General features: G+C 29.6%; 9 non-coding genes across 9 annotated transcripts; all 9 read right to left on the reverse strand.

The window, feature by feature from the left end:
- Nucleotides 1-1189: 1189 nt before the first annotated feature.
- TRNAF-GAA (transfer RNA phenylalanine (anticodon GAA)) lies at nucleotides 1190-1262 on the reverse strand. The gene has a single exon. It is a non-coding gene; the product is annotated as a tRNA-Phe (tRNA).
- Nucleotides 1263-4219: 2957 nt separating this feature from the next.
- On the reverse strand, nucleotides 4220-4292 carry TRNAY-GUA (transfer RNA tyrosine (anticodon GUA)). Its single transcript has one exon. It is a non-coding gene; the product is annotated as a tRNA-Tyr (tRNA).
- Nucleotides 4293-5267: 975 nt separating this feature from the next.
- TRNAF-GAA (transfer RNA phenylalanine (anticodon GAA)) lies at nucleotides 5268-5340 on the reverse strand. Its single transcript has one exon. It is a non-coding gene; the product is annotated as a tRNA-Phe (tRNA).
- Nucleotides 5341-6315: 975 nt separating this feature from the next.
- On the reverse strand, nucleotides 6316-6388 carry TRNAF-GAA (transfer RNA phenylalanine (anticodon GAA)). The gene has a single exon. It is a non-coding gene; the product is annotated as a tRNA-Phe (tRNA).
- A 975-nt stretch (nucleotides 6389-7363) lies between these two features.
- TRNAF-GAA (transfer RNA phenylalanine (anticodon GAA)) lies at nucleotides 7364-7436 on the reverse strand. Its single transcript has one exon. It is a non-coding gene; the product is annotated as a tRNA-Phe (tRNA).
- Nucleotides 7437-8411: 975 nt separating this feature from the next.
- TRNAF-GAA (transfer RNA phenylalanine (anticodon GAA)) lies at nucleotides 8412-8484 on the reverse strand. The gene has a single exon. It is a non-coding gene; the product is annotated as a tRNA-Phe (tRNA).
- A 974-nt stretch (nucleotides 8485-9458) lies between these two features.
- TRNAF-GAA (transfer RNA phenylalanine (anticodon GAA)) lies at nucleotides 9459-9531 on the reverse strand. The gene has a single exon. It is a non-coding gene; the product is annotated as a tRNA-Phe (tRNA).
- A 974-nt stretch (nucleotides 9532-10505) lies between these two features.
- On the reverse strand, nucleotides 10506-10578 carry TRNAF-GAA (transfer RNA phenylalanine (anticodon GAA)). The gene has a single exon. It is a non-coding gene; the product is annotated as a tRNA-Phe (tRNA).
- Nucleotides 10579-11553: 975 nt separating this feature from the next.
- TRNAF-GAA (transfer RNA phenylalanine (anticodon GAA)) lies at nucleotides 11554-11626 on the reverse strand. Its single transcript has one exon. It is a non-coding gene; the product is annotated as a tRNA-Phe (tRNA).
- Between the last annotated feature and the right edge of the window lie 877 nt (nucleotides 11627-12503).

The raw sequence follows: 12503 nt of genomic DNA on the forward strand, positions 1-12503 counted from the left end.
AGCAATTTGTATCTTTAAATCGTATGAATTCAAATCCCTTAAGCATTATGACAAGATAGTAATAAGCTCATAACTTTACCTTTGAAGGCAAGAAAGTTTAAGAGCTTGGTTTGCTAAATAAAAGATATAAGCATATTATAATGCGGTGAACATGGATCGAACACGTGACCTTCAGATCTTCAGTCTGACGCTCTCCCAACTGAGCTATCCCCGTTAGTCATTCTTTTGGGCTACTTAGTGATATATTTTGTGTATGATACATCAATCGTTAATTTTCTACTCTGAGATGATAGTAAACGAATGAAAAACAAGAATAATGTTATTTTGACACAAAATTTGGACCTAAATTAGATGTTAGTCACAAATTTCATTTGTCATTAATGTTAATTTGAATGATGGGTCTTAAAGATAACAAGGTCCTTTAACTTATTAACCTTAAACAGTATTTAATGAACCACACATTTTAATATTATTGTAAGTGTTGAAATATAGATATGTGTCTTTCAATCATCCAAATTCTGTTGAGGTTAATGGTTTTAAACTGATTGGTTATTTACGTTGAGTATGTTGTAATGAGCTCCTAAGAATTTTAGTATTCATTAGACTTCAACTAATTGTTTACACTTTTTCATATTAGTATTGCATTTACCATATAGCTTTATTTATTTAATTTGTGTTAGATTTATGAAATAAAGCAAAACCATTATAATTGTTCCAATATGAGTGGGTCACGTTCATTGTGTTTAAGGCCGTGTGTCATCCCGATGTGAAAGTGAAACTTACAAAATTGATAAAATTCAAAATGTTGACCAAAAATAATACGACTCCCATTATCTAACCTATTCCTACAGGACATGCCTTTCTTTAGAATGTATATAATGATATAGAACTCAACACTTTTGTCACAATATAAAAGCAATTTGTATCTTTAAATCGTATGAATTCAAATCCCTTAAGCATTATGATAAGATAGTAATAAGGTCATAACTTTACCTTTGAAGGCGAGAAAGTTTAAGAGCTTGGTTTTCGTTTGACAAATCATAGAACATAAAATTTACCCAATTTCGATTTTATATGCCTCTCACTCCGCTGTGTTATAAATCGATGATATTACCTATCAAATATAGCTGATAAATCGTATAAAAATGATTTTCAAATTTGCTAAATAAAAGATATAAGCATATTATAATGCGGTGAACATGGATCGAACACGTGACCTTCAGATCTTCAGTCTGACGCTCTCCCAACTGAGCTATCCCCGCTAGTCATTCTTTTGGGCTACTTAGTGATATATTTTGTGTATGATACATCAATTGTTAATTTTCTACTCTGAGATGATAGTAAACGAATGAAAAACAAGAATAATGTTATTTTGACACAAAATTTGGACCTAAATTAGATGTTAGTCACAAATTTCATTTGTCATTAATGTTAATTTGAATGATGGGTCTTAAAGATAACAAGGTCCTTTAACTTATTAACCTTAAACAGTATTTAATGAACCACACATTTTAATATTATTGTAAGTGTTGAAATATAGATATGTGTCTTTCAATCATCCAAATTCTGTTGAGGTTAATGGTTTTAAACTGATTGGTTATTTACGTTGAGTATGTTGTAATGAGCTCCTAAGAATTTTAGTATTCATTAGACTTCAACTAATTGTTTACACTTTTTCATATTAGTATTGCATTTACCATATAGCTTTATTTATTTAATTTGTGTTAGATTTATGAAATAAAGCAAAACCATTATAATTGTTCCAATATGAGTGGGTCACGTTCATTGTGTTTAAGGCCGTGTGTCATCCCGATGTGAAAGTGAAACTTACAAAATTGATAAAATTCAAAATGTTGACCAAAAATAATACGACTCCCATTATCTAACCTATTCCTACAGGACATGCCTTTCTTTAGAATGTATATAATGATATAGAACTCAACACTTTTGTCACAATATAAAAGCAATTTGTATCTTTAAATCGTATGAATTCAAATCCCTTAAGCATTATGATAAGATAGTAATAAGGTCATAACTTTACCTTTGAAGGCAAGAAAGTTTAAGAGCTTGGTTTTCGTTTGACAAATCATAGAACATAAAATTTACCCAATTTCGATTTTATATGCCTCTCATTCCGCTGTGTTATAAATCAATGATATTACCTATCAAATATAGCTGATAAATCGTATAAAAATGATTCGAACACGTGACCTTCAGATCTTCAGTCTGACGCTCTCCCAACTGAGCTATCCCCGCTAGTCATTCTTTTGGGCTACTTAGTGATATATTTTGGGTATGATACATCAATTGTTAATTTTCTACTCTGAGATGATAGTAAACGAATGAAAAACAAGAATAATGTTATTTTGACACAAAATTTGGACCTAAATTAGATGTTAGTCACAAATTTCATTTGTCATTAATGTTAATTTGAATGATGGGTCTTAAAGATAACAAGGTCCTTTAACTTATTAACCTTAAACAGTATTTAATGAACCACACATTTTAATATTATTGTAAGTGTTGAAATATAGATATGTGTCTTTCAATCATCCAAATTCTGTTGAGGTTAATGGTTTTAAACTGATTGGTTATTTACGTTGAGTATGTTGTAATGAGCTCCTAAGAATTTTAGTATTCATTAGACTTCAACTAATTGTTTACACTTTTTCATATTAGTATTTCATTAACCATATAGCTTTATTTAATTAATTTATGTTAGATTTATGAAATAAAGCAAAACCATTATAATTGTTCCAATATGAGTGGGTCACGTTCATTGTGTTTAAGGCCGTGTGTCATTCCGATGTGAAAGTGAAACTTACAAAATTGATAAAATTCAAAATGTTGACAAAAAATAATATGACTCCCATTATATAACCTATTCCTACAGGACATGCCTTTCTTTAGAATGTATATAATGATATAGAACTCAACAATTTTGCCACAATATAAAAGCAATTTGTATCTTTAAATCGTATGAATTCAAATCCCTTAAGCATTATGATAAGATAGTAATAAGGTCATAACTTTACCATTGAAGGCGAGAAAGTTTAAGAGCTTGGTTTTCGTTTGACAAATCATAGAACATAAAATTTACCCAATTTTGATTTTATATGCCTCTCATTCCGATGTGTTATAAATCAATGATATTTCCTATCAAATATAGCTGATAAATCATATAAAAATGATTTGAACACGTGACCTTCAGATCTTCAGTCTGACGCTCTCCCAACTGAGCTATCCCCGCTAGTCATTCTTTTGGGCTACTTAGTGATATATTTTGTGTATGATACATCAATTGTTAATTTTCTACTCGAGATGATAGTAAACGAATGAAAAACAAGAATAATGTTATTTTGACACAAAATTTTGACCTAAATTAGATGTTAGTCACAAATATCATTTGTCATTAATATTAATTTGAATGATGGGTCTTAAAGATAACAAGGTCCTTTAACTTATTAACCTTAAACAGTATTTAATGAACCACACATTTTAATATTATTGTAAGTGTTGAAATATAGATATGTGTCTTTCAATCATCCAAATTCTGTTGAGGTTAATGGTTTTAAACTGATTGGTTATTTACGTTGAGTATGTTGTAATGAGCTCCTAAGAATTTTAGTATTCATTAGACTTCAACTAATTGTTTACACTTTTTCATATTAGTATTTCATTAACCATATAGCTTTATTTATTTAATTTGTGTTAGATTTATGAAATAAAGCAAAATCATTATAATTGTTCCAATATGAGTGGGTCACGTTCATTGTGTTTAAGGCCGTGTGTCATCCCGATGTGAAAGTGAAACTTACAAAATTGATAAAATTCAAAATGTTGACAAAAAATAATATGACTCCCATTATATAACCTATTCCTACAGGACATGCCTTTCTTTAGAATGTATATAATGATATAGAACTCAACACTTTTGTCACAATATAAAAGCAATTTGTATCTTTAAATCGTATGAATTCAAATCCCTTAAGCATTATGATAAGATAGTAATAAGGTCATAACTTTACCTTTGAAGGCGAGAAAGTTTAAGAGCTTGGTTTTCGTTTGACAAATCATAGAACATAAAATTTACCCAATTTCGATTTTATATGCCTCTCATTCCGCTGTGTTATAAATCGATGATATTACCTATCTAATATAGCTGATAAATCGTATAAAAATGATTTTCAAATTTGCTATATATATAAGCATATTATAATGCGGTGAACGTGGATCGGACACGTGACCTTCAGATCTACAGTCTGACACTCTCCCAACTGAGCTATCCCCGCTAGTCATTCTTTTGGGCTACTTAGTGATATATTTTGTGTATGATACATTAATTGTTAATTTTCTACTCTAAGATAATAGTAAACGAATGAAAAACAAGAATAATGTTATTTTGACACAAAATTTTGACCTAAATTAGATGTTAGTCACAAATTTCATTTGTCATTAATCTTAATTTGAATGATGGGTCTTAAAGATAACAAGGTCCTTTAACTTATTAACCTTAAACAGTATTTAATGAACCACACATTTTAATATTATTGTAAGTGTTGAAATATAGATATGTGTCTTTCAATCATCCAAATTCTGTTGAGGTTAATGGTTTTAAACTGATTGGTTATTTACGTTGAGTATGTTGTAATGAGCTCCTAAGAATTTTAGTATTCATTAGACTTCAACTAATTGTTTACACTTTTTCATATTAGTATTGCATTAACCATATAGCTTTATTTATTTAATTTGTGTTAGATTTATGAAATAAAGCAAAACCATTATAATTGTTCCAATATGAGTGGGTCACGTTCATTGTGTTTAAGGCCGTGTGTCATCCCGATGTGAAAGTGAAACTTACAAAATTGATAAAATTCAAAATGTTGACCAAAAATAATACGACTCCCATTATCTAACCTATTCCTACAGGACATGCCTTTCTTTAGAATGTATATAATGATATAGAACTCAACACTTTTGTCACAATATAAAAGCAATTTGTATCTTTAAATCGTATGAATTCAAATCCCTTAAGCATTATGATAAGATAGTAATAAGGTCATAACTTTACCTTTGAAGGCGAGAAAGTTTAAGAGCTTGGTTTTCGTTTGACAAATCATAGAACATAAAATTTACCCAATTTCGATTTTATATGCCTCTCACTCCGCTGTGTTATAAATCGATGATATTACCTATCAAATATAGCTGATAAATCGTATAAAAATGATTTTCAAATTTGCTAAATAAAAGATATAAGCATATTATAATGCGGTGAACGTGGATCGAACACGTGACCTTCAGATCTTCAGTCTGACGCTCTCCCAACTGAGCTATCCCCGCTAGTCATTCTTTTGGGCTACTTAGTGATATATTTTGTGTATGATACATTAATTGTTAATTTTCTACTCTGAGATGATAGTAAACGAATGAAAAACAAGAATAATGTTATTTTGACACAAAATTTGGACCTAAATTAGATGTTAGTCACAAATTTCATTTGTCATTAATGTTAATTTGAATGATGGGTCTTAAAGATAACAAGGTCCTTTAACTTATTAACCTTAAACAGTATTTAATGAACCACACATTTTAATATTATTGTAAGTGTTGAAATATAGATATGTGTCTTTCAATCATCCAAATTCTGTTGAGGTTAATGGTTTTAAACTGATTGGTTATTTACGTTGAGTATGTTGTAATGAGCTCCTAAGAATTTTAGTATTCATTAGACTTCAACTAATTGTTTACACTTTTTCATATTAGTATTGCATTTACCATATAGCTTTATTTATTTAATTTGTGTTAGATTTATGAAATAAAGCAAAACCATTATAATTGTTCCAATATGAGTGGGTCACGTTCATTGTGTTTAAGGCCGTGTGTCATCCCGATGTGAAAGTGAAACTTACAAAATTGATAAAATTCAAAATGTTGACCAAAAATAATACGACTCCCATTATCTAACCTATTCCTACAGGACATGCCTTTCTTTAGAATGTATATAATGATATAGAACTCAACACTTTTGTCACAATATAAAAGCAATTTGTATCTTTAAATCGTATGAATTCAAATCCCTTAAGCATTATGATAAGATAGTAATAAGGTCATAACTTTACCTTTGAAGGCGAGAAAGTTTAAGAGCTTGGTTTTCGTTTGACAAATCATAGAACATAAAATTTACCCAATTTCGATTTTATATGCCTCTCACTCCGCTGTGTTATAAATCGATGATATTACCTATCAAATATAGCTGATAAATCGTATAAAAATGATTTTCAAATTTGCTAAATAAAAGATATAAGCATATTATAATGCGGTGAACGTGGATCGAACACGTGACCTTCAGATCTTCAGTCTGACGCTCTCCCAACTGAGCTATCCCCGCTAGTCATTCTTTTGGGCTACTTAGTGATATATTTTGTGTATGATACATCAATTGTTAATTTTCTACTCTGAGATGATAGTAAACGAATGAAAAACAAGAATAATGTTATTTTGACACAAAATTTGGACCTAAATTAGATGTTAGTCACAAATTTCATTTGTCATTAATGTTAATTTGAATGATGGGTCTTAAAGATAACAAGGTCCTTTAACTTATTAACCTTAAACAGTATTTAATGAACCACACATTTTAATATTATTGTAAGTGTTGAAATATAGATATGTGTCTTTCAATCATCCAAATTCTGTTGAGGTTAATGGTTTTAAACTGATTGGTTATTTACGTTGAGTATGTTGTAATGAGCTCCTAAGAATTTTAGTATTCATTAGACTTCAACTAATTGTTTACACTTTTTCATATTAGTATTGCATTTACCATATAGCTTTATTTATTTAATTTGTGTTAGATTTATGAAATAAAGCAAAACCATTATAATTGTTCCAATATGAGTGGGTCACGTTCATTGTGTTTAAGGCCGTGTGTCATCCCGATGTGAAAGTGAAACTTACAAAATTGATAAAATTCAAAATGTTGACCAAAAATAATACGACTCCCATTATCTAACCTATTCCTACAGGACATGCCTTTCTTTAGAATGTATATAATGATATAGAACTCAACACTTTTGTCACAATATAAAAGCAATTTGTATCTTTAAATCGTATGAATTCAAATCCCTTAAGCATTATGATAAGATAGTAATAAGGTCATAACTTTACCTTTGAAGGCGAGAAAGTTTAAGAGCTTGGTTTTCGTTTGACAAATCATAGAACATAAAATTTACCCAATTTCGATTTTATATGCCTCTCACTCCGCTGTGTTATAAATCGATGATATTACCTATCAAATATAGCTGATAAATCGTATAAAAATGATTTTCAAATTTGCTAAATAAAAGATATAAGCATATTATAATGCGGTGAACGTGGATCGAACACGTGACCTTCAGATCTTCAGTCTGACGCTCTCCCAACTGAGCTATCCCCGCTAGTCATTCTTTTGGGCTACTTAGTGATATATTTTGTGTATGATACATCAATTGTTAATTTTCTACTCTGAGATGATAGTAAACGAATGAAAAACAAGAATAATGTTATTTTGACACAAAATTTGGACCTAAATTAGATGTTAGTCACAAATTTCATTTGTCATTAATGTTAATTTGAATGATGGGTCTTAAAGATAACAAGGTCCTTTAACTTATTAACCTTAAACAGTATTTAATGAACCACACATTTTAATATTATTGTAAGTGTTGAAATATAGATATGTGTCTTTCAATCATCCAAATTCTGTTGAGGTTAATGGTTTTAAACTGATTGGTTATTTACGTTGAGTATGTTGTAATGAGCTCCTAAGAATTTTAGTATTCATTAGACTTCAACTAATTGTTTACACTTTTTCATATTAGTATTGCATTTACCATATAGCTTTATTTATTTAATTTGTGTTAGATTTATGAAATAAAGCAAAACCATTATAATTGTTCCAATATGAGTGGGTCACGTTCATTGTGTTTAAGGCCGTGTGTCATCCCGATGTGAAAGTGAAACTTACAAATATGATAAAATTCAAAATGTTGACCAAAAATAATACGACTCCCATTATCTAACCTATTCCTACAGGACATGCCTTTCTTTAGAATGTATATAATGATATAGAACTCAACACTTTTGTCACAATATAAAAGCAATTTGTATCTTTAAATCGTATGAATTCAAATCCCTTAAGCATTATGATAAGATAGTAATAAGGTCATAACTTTACCTTTGAAGGCGAGAAAGTTTAAGAGCTTGGTTTTCGTTTGACAAATCATAGAACATAAAATTTACCCAATTTCGATTTTATATGCCTCTCACTCCGCTGTGTTATAAATCGATGATATTACCTATCAAATATAGCTGATAAATCGTATAAAAATGATTTTCAAATTTGCTAAATAAAAGATATAAGCATATTATAATGCGGTGAACGTGGATCGAACACGTGACCTTCAGATCTTCAGTCTGACGCTCTCCCAACTGAGCTATCCCCGCTAGTCATTCTTTTGGGCTACTTAGTGATATATTTGTGTATGATACATTAATTGTTAATTTTCTACTCTGAGATGATAGTAAACGAATGAAAAACAAGAATAATGTTATTTTGACACAAAATTTGGACCTAAATTAGATGTTAGTCACAAATTTCATTTGTCATTAATGTTAATTTGAATGATGGGTCTTAAAGATAACAAGGTCCTTTAACTTATTAACCTTAAACAGTATTTAATGAACCACACATTTTAATATTATTGTAAGTGTTGAAATATAGATATGTGTCTTTCAATCATCCAAATTCTGTTGAGGTTAATGGTTTTAAACTGATTGGTTATTTACGTTGAGTATGTTGTAATGAGCTCCTAAGAATTTTAGTATTCATTAGACTTCAACTAATTGTTTACACTTTTTCATATTAGTATTGCATTTACCATATAGCTTTATTTATTTAATTTGTGTTAGATTTATGAAATAAAGCAAAACCATTATAATTGTTCCAATATGAGTGGGTCACGTTCATTGTGTTTAAGGCCGTGTGTCATCCCGATGTGAAAGTGAAACTTACAAAATTGATAAAATTCAAAATGTTGACCAAAAATAATACGACTCCCATTATCTAACCTATTCCTACAGGACATGCCTTTCTTTAGAATGTATATAATGATATAGAACTCAACACTTTTGTCACAATATAAAAGCAATTTGTATCTTTAAATCGTATGAATTCAAATCCCTTAAGCATTATGATAAGATAGTAATAAGGTCATAACTTTACCTTTGAAGGCGAGAAAGTTTAAGAGCTTGGTTTTCGTTTGACAAATCATAGAACATAAAATTTACCCAATTTCGATTTTATATGCCTCTCACTCCGCTGTGTTATAAATCGATGATATTACCTATCAAATATAGCTGATAAATCGTATAAAAATGATTTTCAAATTTGCTAAATAAAAGATATAAGCATATTATAATGCGGTGAACGTGGATCGAACACGTGACCTTCAGATCTTCAGTCTGACGCTCTCCCAACTGAGCTATCCCCGCTAGTCATTCTTTTGGGCTACTTAGTGATATATTTGTGTATGATACATTAATTGTTAATTTTCTACTCTGAGATGATAGTAAACGAATGAAAAACAAGAATAATGTTATTTTGACACAAAATTTGGACCTAAATTAGATGTTAGTCACAAATTTCATTTGTCATTAATGTTAATTTGAATGATGGGTCTTAAAGATAACAAGGTCCTTTAACTTATTAACCTTAAACAGTATTTAATGAACCACACATTTTAATATTATTGTAAGTGTTGAAATATAGATATGTGTCTTTCAATCATCCAAATTCTGTTGAGGTTAATGGTTTTAAACTGATTGGTTATTTACGTTGAGTATGTTGTAATGAGCTCCTAAGAATTTTAGTATTCATTAGACTTCAACTAATTGTTTACACTTTTTCATATTAGTATTGCATTTACCATATAGCTTTATTTATTTAATTTGTGTTAGATTTATGAAATAAAGCAAAACCATTATAATTGTTCCAATATGAGTGGGTCACGTTCATTGTGTTTAAGGCCGTGTGTCATCCCGATGTGAAAGTGAAACCTACAAATATGATAAAATTCAAAATGTTGACCAAAAATAATACGACTCCCATTATCTAACCTATTCCTACAGGACATGCCTTTCTTTAGAATGTATATAATGATATAGAACTCAACACTTTTGTCACAATATAAAAGCAATTTGTATCTTTAAATCGTATGAATTCAAATCCCTTAAGCATTATGATAAGATAGTAATAAGGTCATAACTTTACCTTTGAAGGCGAGAAAGTTTAAGAGCTTGGTTTTCGTTTGACAAATCATAGAACATAAAATTTACCCAATTTCGATTTTATATGCCTCTCACTCCGCTGTGTTATAAATCGATGATATTACCTATCAAATATAGCTGATAAATCGTATAAAAATGATTTTCAAATTTGCTAAATAAAAGATATAAGCATATTATAATGCGGTGAACGTGGATCGAACACGTGACCTTCAGATCTTCAGTCTGACGCTCTCCCAACTGAGCTATCCCCGCTAGTCATTCTTTTGGGCTACTTAGTGATATAATTTGTGTATGATACATTAATTGTTAATTTTCTACTCTGAGATGATAGTAAACGAATGAAAAACAAGAATAATGTTATTTTGACACAAAATTTGGACCTAAATTAGATGTTAGTCACAAATTTCATTTGTCATTAATGTTAATTTGAATGATGGGTCTTAAAGATAACAAGGTCCTTTAACTTATTAACCTTAAACAGTATTTAATGAACCACACATTTTAATATTATTGTAAGTGTTGAAATATAGATATGTGTCTTTCAATCATCCAAATTCTGTTGAGGTTAATGGTTTTAAACTGATTGGTTATTTACGTTGAGTATGTTGTAATGAGCTCCTAAGAATTTTAGTATTCATTAGACTTCAACTAATTGTTTACACTTTTTCATATTAGTATTGCATTTACCATATAGCTTTATTTATTTAATTTGTGTTAGATTTATGAAATAAAGCAAAACCATTATAATTGTTCCAATATGAGTGGGTCACGTTCATTGTGTTTAAGGCCGTGTGTCATCCCGATGTGAAAGTGAAACCTACAAATATGATAAAATTCAAAATGTTGACCAAAAATAATACGACTCCCATTATCTAACCTATTCCTACAGGACATGCCTTTCTTTAGAATGTATATAATGATATAGAACTCAACACTTTTGTCACAATATAAAAGCAATTTGTATCTTTAAATCGTATGAATTCAAATCCCTTAAGCATTATGATAAGATAGTAATAAGGTCATAACTTTACCTTTGAAGGCGAGAAAGTTTAAGAGCTTGGTTTTCGTTTGACAAATCATAGAACATAAAATTTACCCAATTTCGATTTTATATGCCTCTCACTCCGCTGTGTTATAAATCGATGATATTACCTATCAAATATAGCTGATAAATCGTATAAAAATGATTTTCAAATTTGCTAAATAAAAGATATAAGCATATTATAATGCGGTGAACGTGGATCGAACACGTGACCTTCAGATCTTCAGTCTGACGCTCTCCCAACTGAGCTATCCCCGCTAGTCATTCTTTTGGGCTACTTAGTGATATAATTTGTGTATGATACATTAATTGTTAATTTTCTACTCTGAGATGATAGTAAACGAATGAAAAACAAGAATAATGTTATTTTGACACAAAATTTGGACCTAAATTAGATGTTAGTCACAAATTTCATTTGTCATTAATGTTAATTTGAATGATGGGTCTTAAAGATAACAAGGTCCTTTAACTTATTAACCTTAAACAGTATTTAATGAACCACACATTTTAATATTATTGTAAGTGTTGAAATATAGATATGTGTCTTTCAATCATCCAAATTCTGTTGAGGTTAATGGTTTTAAACTGATTGGTTATTTACGTTGAGTATGTTGTAATGAGCTCCTAAGAATTTTAGTATTCATTAGACTTCAACTAATTGTTTACACTTTTTCATATTAGTATTGCATTTACCATATAGCTTTATTTATTTAATTTGTGTTAGATTTATGAAATAAAGCAAAACCATTATAATTGTTCCAATATGAGTGGGTCACGTTCATTGTGTTTAAGGCCGTGTGTCATCCCGATGTGAAAGTGAAACTTACAAAATTGATAAAATTCAAAATGTTGACCAAAAATAATACGACTCCCATTATCTAACCTATTCCTACAGGACATGCCTTTCTTTAGAATGTATATAATGATATAGAACTCAACACTTTTGTCACAATATAAAAGCAATTTGTATCTTTAAATCGTATGAATTCAAATCCCTTAAGCATTATGATAAGATAGTAATAAGGTCATAACTTTACCTTTGAAGGCGAGAAAGTTTAAGAGCTTGGTTTTCGTTTGACAAATCATAGAACATAAAATTTACCCAATTTCGATTTTATATGCCTCTCACTCCGCT

Source organism: Lathyrus oleraceus, unplaced genomic scaffold (genome assembly GCF_024323335.1).
Source record: "Lathyrus oleraceus cultivar Zhongwan6 unplaced genomic scaffold, CAAS_Psat_ZW6_1.0 chrUn0049, whole genome shotgun sequence".
NCBI classification, from domain to species: domain Eukaryota; kingdom Viridiplantae; phylum Streptophyta; class Magnoliopsida; order Fabales; family Fabaceae; genus Lathyrus; species Lathyrus oleraceus.